Below are 8536 nucleotides of genomic sequence, written 5' to 3'. Positions count from 1 at the left end.
TCATGGCTGATCATTCCCTCAGTACCCCTTTCCTGCTTTCTCTCCATACCCCTTGATCCCTTTAGCCGTAAGGGCCATATCTAACTCCCTCTTGAACATATCCAATGAACTGGCATCAACAACTCTCTGCGGCAGGGAATTCCACAGGTTAACAACACTCTGAGTGAAGAAGTTTCTCCTCATCTCAGTCCTAAATGGCCTACCCTTTATCCTAAGAATATGTCTCCTGGTTCTGGACTTCCCCCATATCGGGAACATTCTTCCTGCATCTAACCTGTCCAGTCCTGTCAGAATTTTATGTGTTTCTATGAGATCCTCTCTCATTCTTCTAAACTCTAGTGAATAAAGGCCTCGTTGATCCAATCTCTCCTCATATGTCAGTCCAGCCATCCCTGGAATCAGTCTGGTGAATCTTCGCTGCACTCGCTCAATAGCAAGAATGTCCTTTCTCAGATTAGGAGACCAAAACTGAACACAATATTCCAGGTGAGGCCTCACCAAGGCCCTGTACAACTGCTGTAAGACATCCCTGCTCCTATACTCAAAGTCCCTAGCTATGAAGGCCAACATACCATTTGCCTTCTTCACCGCCTGCTATACCTGCATGCCAACTTTCAATGACTGATGAACCATGACTCCCAGGTCTCATTGCACCTCCCCTTTTCCGAATCTGTCGCCATTCAGATAATATTCTGCCTTCGTGTTTTTGTCCCTAAAATGGATAACCTCACATTTATCCACATTATACTGCATCTGCCATGCATTTATCCACTCACCTAACCTGTCCAAGTCACCCTGCAGCCTCTTAGCGTCTTCCTCACAGCTCACACCGCCACCCAGTTTAGTATCATCTGCAAACTTGGAGATATTACACTCAATTCCTTCATCTAAATCGTTAATGTATATTGTAAAGAGCTGGGGTCCCAGCACTGAGCCCTGCGGTACTCCACTAGTCACTGCCTGCCATTCTGAAAAGGACCCATTTATCCCGACTCTCTGTTTCCTGTCTAACAACCTATCCACGTCAGTACATTACCCCCAATAACATGTGCTTTGATTTTGCACACCAATCTCTCATGCGGGACCTTGTCAAAAGTCTTTTGAAAGTCCAAATACACCACATCCACTGGTTCTCCCTTGTCCATTCTGCTAGTTACGTCCTCAAAAAATTCCAGAAGATTCGTCAAGCATGATTTCCCTTTCATAAATCCATGCTGACTTGGACCGATCCTGTCACTGCTTTCCAAATGCGCTGCTATTTCATCCTTAATGATTGATTCCAACATTTTCCCCACTACTGATGTCAGGCTAACATGTCTATAATTATGCGTTTTCTCTCTCCCTACTTTTTTAAAAAGTGGTGTTACATTAGCTACCCTCCAGTCCATAGGAACTGATCCAGAGCCGATAGACTGTTGGAAAATGATCACCAATGCATCCACTATTTGTAGGGCCACTTCCTTCATTGCGAGAGGGATGGAGTACAAAAGCAGGGAGGTCCTGCTGCAACTGTACAGGGTATTGGTGAGGCCACACCTGGAGTACTGCGTGCAGTTTTGGTCACCTTACTTAAGGAAGGATATACTAACTTTGGAGGGGGTACAGAGACGATTCACTCGGCTGATTCCGGAGTTGAGGGGGTTACCTTATGATGATAGATTGAGTAGACTGGGTCTTTACTCGTTGGAGTTCAGAAGGATGAGGGGTGATCTTATAGAAACATTTAAAATAATGAAAGGGATAGACAAGATAGAGGCAGAGAGGTTGTTTCCACTGGTTGGGGAGACTAGAACTAGGGGGCACAGCCTCAAAATACAGGGGAGCCAATTTAAAACCGAGTTGAGAAGGAATTTCTTCTCCCAGAGGGTTGTGAATCTGTGGAATTCTCTGCCCAAGGAAGCAGTTGAGGCTAGCTCATTGAATGTATTCAAATCACAGATAGATTTTTAACCAATAAGGGAATTAAGGGTTACGGGGAGCAGTCGGGTAAGTGGAGCTGAGTCCACGGCCAGATCAGCCATGATCTTATTGAATGGCGGAGCAGGCTCGAGGGGCTAGATGGCCTACTCCTGTTCCTAATTCTTATGCTCTTATGTTCTTATGTAGTACTCTGGGATGCAGACTATCAGGTCCCGGGGATTTATTGTCCTTCAATCCCATCAATTTCCCCAACACGATTTCCCGCTTTATAAGTATATCCTTCAGTTCTTCCTTCTCACTAGGACCACTGTCCCCTGGTACATTCGGAAGATTATTTGTGTCTTCCTTCGTGAAGACAGAACAATTTGTTCAATTGGTCTGCCATTTCTTATTCCCCATTATGGGCCCAAGTTTCGAACCGCACCTAAAACGCGCAGCCCGGGCCTGGATACCCGTTTTTCGCGCCACAAAGTGCGCCTAAAAAAAACTTACCTATTCTCCACCTCCCTGCAGGTCCTCTGGAGCTGGGCACGGCACAGCACGAGCTGTGGAGGGCGGAGCCAGGTCCCTGCGCTGAAAACAGTGCCGGGACCTCTGCACATGCGTGCTACAGTGGGCGCGTGTGTGCAGTAGTTCCAGGCGCCCAAAACTGCAGGAGGAGGCCCGAAGCACCCTAGCCCTGGCCGAATGGCCTCACTGGGGCTGCGTGCATAAGGCTCCACCCACCTGACCGGACCCGACCCGACCTCTGCTCCCCCCCCCCCCCCGGACCTCCACGACTCTCCCACCACCCCCCCCCCCGGACCTCCGCGACTCTCCCACCACCCCCCCGCCGGACTTCCGCGGCCCCCCCCAGAGACCCGACGCCACTTACCTGTAAATCCAGCCCGAAGTCTTGTGCCCGGCCATTCATCATCCTTCTCTCCCTTCCCCCCCCTCCTCTCTCCTTCCCTCCCTCCCTCCTCTCTCCTTCCCTCCCTCCCTCCTCTCTCCTTCCCTCCTGCCCTCCTCTCTCCTTCCCTCCCTCCCTCCCTCCTCTCTCCTTCCCTCCCTCCCTCTCTCCTCTCTCCTTCCCTCCCTCTCTCCTTCCCTCCCTCCTCTCTCCTTCCCTCCCTCCCTCCACTCTCCTTCCCTCCCTCCCTCCTCTCTCCTTCCCTCCCTCCCTCCCTCCTTCCCTCCTCTCTCCTTCCCTCCCTCCTCTCTCTTTCCCTCCTTCCCTCCCTCCCTCCTCTCTCCTTCCCTCCCTCCTCTCTCCTTCCCTCCCTCCCTCCTCTCTCCTTCCCATCCTCAACTCCCTCCTCTCTTCTTCCCTCTCTCCCTCCTCTCTCCTTCCATCCCTCACCCCCTCCTCTCTCCTTCCCTCCCTCCCTCCTCTCTCCTTCCCTCCCTCCCTCCTCTCTCCTTCTCTCCCTCCCTCCTCTCTCCTTCCCTCCCTCCATCCTCTCTTCTTCCCTCCTTCCCTCCCTCCTCTCTCCCTCCCTCCTCTCTCATTCTCTCCTTCCCTCCCTCCCTCCTCTCTCCTTCCCTCCCTCCCTCCTCTCTGCTTCCCTCCCTCCATCCTCTCTCCCTTCTCCCCCTCTCCCCCTTCTCCTCGCCCCTCCTCTCCTCCCCCCTCCCCCTCCTCCTCCACCCCCCTCCTTCTCCTGCCCCCCCACCCCCCCATCTCCTCCCCCTCCCCCTTCCCCCCCTCCTCCTCCTCCTCCCCCTCCCAGCCCCCTCCTCCTCCCCCTCCTCCACCCCTCCCCCTCCCACCTCCCTTCTCCCCTTCTCCCCCTCCCACCCCCCTTCTCCCCCTCCCCTCGCTGTCAGAAACAGACATTGACAGACAGAGAATGAGAGAGACACACACACAGACAGACAGAGAGATAGAGACACTGACAGAGACACACTGCGGGGGCCGTCCCAGCACGCTGTTGGAGGACTCCCGGTGCTGCAGTTGGTAAGTAGAAAATGTTTTATTTATTGATTTTTAAAATTTTTTAAAATTTCTTATTAATTATTTTTAATTGATTTATTGGTTGATTTATTGATGTATTTATTATTTATTATTGATGATGGCTCTTTATTTGTAAAATTAAAGTGTTTAATGTTTGTAAACTTCCCTTTAAACCCCCCCACCGCATTCCCTCCGCCTAATTTGTAACCTACGCCTGATTTTCTAAAGGTTTTTTCGAACGTACAAAAATCTTCACTTACTCCATTCTAAGTTAGTTTGGAGTAAGTTTTCACTGCCTAAACTTTGAAAACAGGCGTAAGTGGCCGGACACGCCCCCTTTAGAAAAAAAAAATTCTGTTCCAAAGTGAAACTGTTCTAACTGACCAGAACTGGAGCAAACTAAATGCCGAGAATTTGAATTTCTAAGATACTCCATTCTAAACCAAAAAAACAGGAGCAACTCAGGCTGAAACTTGGCCCCTATAAGTTCGCCTGAATCTGCTTGCAAAGGACCTACATTTGTCTTCACTAATCTTTTTCTCTTCACATATTTATAGAAGCTTTTGCAGTCAGTTTTTATGTTCCCTGCAAGCTTCCTCTCGTACTCTATTTTCCCCTCTTAATTAAACCCTTAGTCCTCCTCTGTTGAATTCTAAATTTCTCCCAGTCCTCAGGTTTGTTGCTTTTTCAATTTATATGCCTCTTTCTTGTTTTAACACTATCCTTAATTTCCCTTGTTAGCCACGGTTGAGCCACCTTCCCTGTTTTACTTTTACTCCAGACAGGGATGTACAATTGCTGAAGCTCATCCATGTGATCTTTAAATGTTTGTCATTTCTTCTCCACCATCAACTCTTTAAGTATCATTTGCCAGTCTATTCTAGCCAATTCACGCCTCATACTGTCGAAGTTACCTTTCCTTAAGTTTAGGATCCTAGTTTCCGAATTAACTGTGTCACTCTCCATCTTAATAAAGAATTCGACCATATTATGGTCACTCTTCCTCAAGGGGCCTCGCACAACACGATCGCACAACATAATTAATCCTTCCTCATTACACATCACCCAGTCTAGGATGGCCAGCTCTCTAGTTGGTTCCTTGACATATTGGTCTAGAAAACCATCCCTAAGACACTCCAGGAAATCCTCTTACACCGCATTGCTACCAGTTTGGTTTGCCCAATCAATATCTAGATTAAAGTCGCCCATGATAACTGCTGTACCTTTATTGCACACATCCCTTATTTCTTGTTTGATGCTGTCCCCAACCTCACTACTACTGTTTGGTGGTCTGTACACAACTCCCACTAGCATTTTCAGCCCTTTGGTATTCTGCAGCTCCACCCATACCGATTCCACATCACCAGACTAATGTTCCTCCTTACTATTGCATTGAAGTAGCTGCCTTGGGAGGAAGCGATTGGACAGGAGACTGAGTTGCCATGGTACCAGCAAGCCAGCAAGCAGCAGAACAAAGAGCATAAGAGGCCTGAGTTCCCAATTCTTTGTGGCTTTCTCAGTACAGCTGTGTTCAAAAATGTGGTTCAAAAGCCCTCTAACGTGATACAGCCATCAGTCCGGGCAGCACGAGAACCCTGAGGGCAACACGTGCAATCCCAGACCAGTGACACTGAGGTGGGAATACGACCAGGAATAAGAGTGGCATCCCGACTGGAAGATAAAGGATCTGGCCAGCTGTCCACTGCAGGTTAGTCGTCCCCACAGACCAATCAAATCACTAGAGTAGTTTTCAGGATATGGGTCATGTGATTCCGATGGACCAATCTAATCTCTAGGAATTAACACTGAAGTGGGCCCAAAAGTTAACAATTTGAATATAATGATCGATAAAAGTTGGAATGAAGTAGAAAAGCTTGCACCGTGCTAGGATTCTACCTGAACCAAAAGACTACACAGATCAAGCATGTTATTTGAGATAAAAATACAAAGGGATTCATTAATCCCCTTGTTTGGCACAGGTCATTCCATTCAATTCAGACATCCTGAGTAATCGATATTCTGGAGGATATTTCTGAAGTAATAGTCTCGATTGACAGCCAGGTTTGTGTGGAAGACTTGAGCCAGGTGTGTGAGAGGGTCACGGCCATGGATCTTTGTAGACCATTGATGGACAGCTCTGTATCTCTGCTGACTTCAGGCTGACTGTTGAACTGAGTGCAGGTGGCCAAGTATAAGCCCCGTGTCGCAATCTGCAGGGTTTATGAGCGAAGGCTTGTGTTTGGCCATCTGCCCAGTCTGAAACCAGTAGAAATACAGGGCTATTGAGAGAACCCTGTGGTATGTGAGAAATAGAGCAAATGTGTGTCAAGGGCTAATTTAATGTCAAGGTCGCAGGAGATGATTTCTTCTTGTTTTAATTCCCAGAGGAAGAATAAAGTCTACATTTACTATAAATCTATTGTTTATGTTCAGTAGTGTTCACAGATTTGTTTAAATTTGTCCTGTGCTTTATAGACTGAGCTGTGATCTGATAGCATTCCCGATGAGATCTCATGGCAGCACACGATATATCCAGTAAGACAGAGTACTATGACAAGAGTTCTCTATTCAACTCACTGGAGATACTGTATTTACCGTAATACAGGATGGGTAAAGGGACACCCAGGTCTGCTTATGAGAGTGGCCAGCGACAGCGAACCCTCGGAAATATCTAACAGAAAAACTCAGGAAAGTAACCCATCATCTGAAGAGACTGTTGATTATAAGACTTTTTGGAGCATCAAGTGGCTGAAGATTGTTTCGATACACACAGCTGTTATATCATCGAATTCATGGAATGTACAGCACAGAAACAGAGCGTTCGGACAAACTGTTTTATGCTCCACAAAAGCCTCCTCCCACCCTACTTCATCTAACCCTATCAGCATAACCATCTATTCATTTCTCCCTCAGGTACTTATCTAAATTCCTCTCTTTAATATGAAGTACTCTGCGATGTCTCCCACACACAAGGAACGCAATATAAATGCAAGTTTCAGAGCTGGACGGCACGGTGCATTAGGTATGAGGGAAGAGCCAACAGCACAAAAATTGCCCAATTGAACATGTCCTGCCAATCTCACTGATAGGATGTTGCTGTGAGAAATGGAAGAAATAAGATTGGGATTTCTAAGAACATGTACTCTGACAAGAACATGAATAAAGGACAGCAGACAAGTCCTTGACTCTTCACCATAACTCCCGCCATTTACTGCTCAGTCTATGTCGAGGAGTTAATGATGCCTGAATTTAACTCACCAAACTACCTAACATTAACCAGTTCAGAATGTATTAGCCTTTATACTACTAACCTCCAATTAGGATCTGCATGAGCTACTGAGTGAATGAATTAATCCCTTTTCCCAATGACCAAAGAGGAAGTCAGACAGTAAAGTCAAGAGCTAAAAATTGGCTTTGGGGTCCTGTCTACATAAGAGGACTCCGACTAACGTTCATTTAGGAGGCTACTACTGACATATTGGGACAGGAGTAGGCCAGTTAGCCCCTCGAGACTGTTCCACCAGTCAGTTTGCTCATGGCTGATCTGTAACTTAACTCCATTTACCTGCCTTGGTACCGTAACCCTTAATAACCTGGCCACACAAAAAACATTTCAACCAGAGTTTTGAAATTTTCAACAGATCTAGTCGCAACAGCCTTTTGGGAAGTGTGTACCAGATTTCCACTCCCCTTCGTGTGAAGAAGTGCTGTCTGGCATCTCCCCTGAATGGCCTCGATCTAATTTTAAGGTTATGGCCCCTTGTTCTGGACTCTCCCACCACAGATAATATAGTCTATCTATATCTAGCATAAAAAATTCTTCAATCATCTTAAACACCTCAATTAGATCAGCTCTTAATCTTCTATATTCAAGAAAATCCTCCAGAATCTTCTCAAATATTCCTTTGCCTCTTCATAGAATGGATCAGCAGAAGTCAATGGTGACCAACCCTTCTCCACGTACACTTCAGGTATCAGTGCCGTATACCGAGAGCCATCAGTAACCCCTTTGTAGATCATCTCCAGCTTGTCGAGGTAGGACTGGGCCTCTGTCAGTTGGCCCATGTGATAATATATCAGGCATATGGGCCCAAATTTCCCCAGGAGTTGCTCCGTTTTTTTTTGGAGCAACTAGATTGTTTTGGAGTAACATAAAAATCGCAATTGTCCCCATTTAATCTGCTCCAGTGTAAGTGAGTTAGTTAGGTTTTTTTTTGTTTATTTTTTTCAAAAGGGGGCCTTACCAGGCACTTATGCCTGTTTTGGCAAGTTTAGCCAGCTAAAACTTACTCCAAACTAACTTAGGCAAGCGTATGAGGCCACTTGTGTCTGCTCAGAAAAATCTTGTGGTGAATTAAGAAATCAGAGCAGGTCGCCTCCCAATGACAGAGTTATTTTAGGAATGCTAGTTTTTTTTAAAAATCCCAAGCCATGAGACTGGACAGGGATTAGGTGCTATCAGCCTGATTAAACTGAGTATATTGTTAGTATATTAAAGTACTTAGTAGATTCTTTCCCCCCCTGCCTTCGTGCGCCGGATCAAAACTCTTCCCTCCCCCGATCAAAACTCTTCCCTCCCCCCGATCAAAGCTCTTCCCCTCCCCGCCATGATCAAAACCCTTCCCCCACCAACCTGTCTCTTGTAGCCCCCAGCGCGGGAAGGCAGTGACCGGCCTGTGC

Source organism: Pristiophorus japonicus, chromosome 3 (assembly GCF_044704955.1).
Source record: "Pristiophorus japonicus isolate sPriJap1 chromosome 3, sPriJap1.hap1, whole genome shotgun sequence".
NCBI classification, from domain to species: Eukaryota; Metazoa; Chordata; class Chondrichthyes; family Pristiophoridae; genus Pristiophorus; species Pristiophorus japonicus.
The sequence above is the reverse complement of the archived record's forward strand: the minus strand, read 5'-3'. Positions refer to the sequence as shown.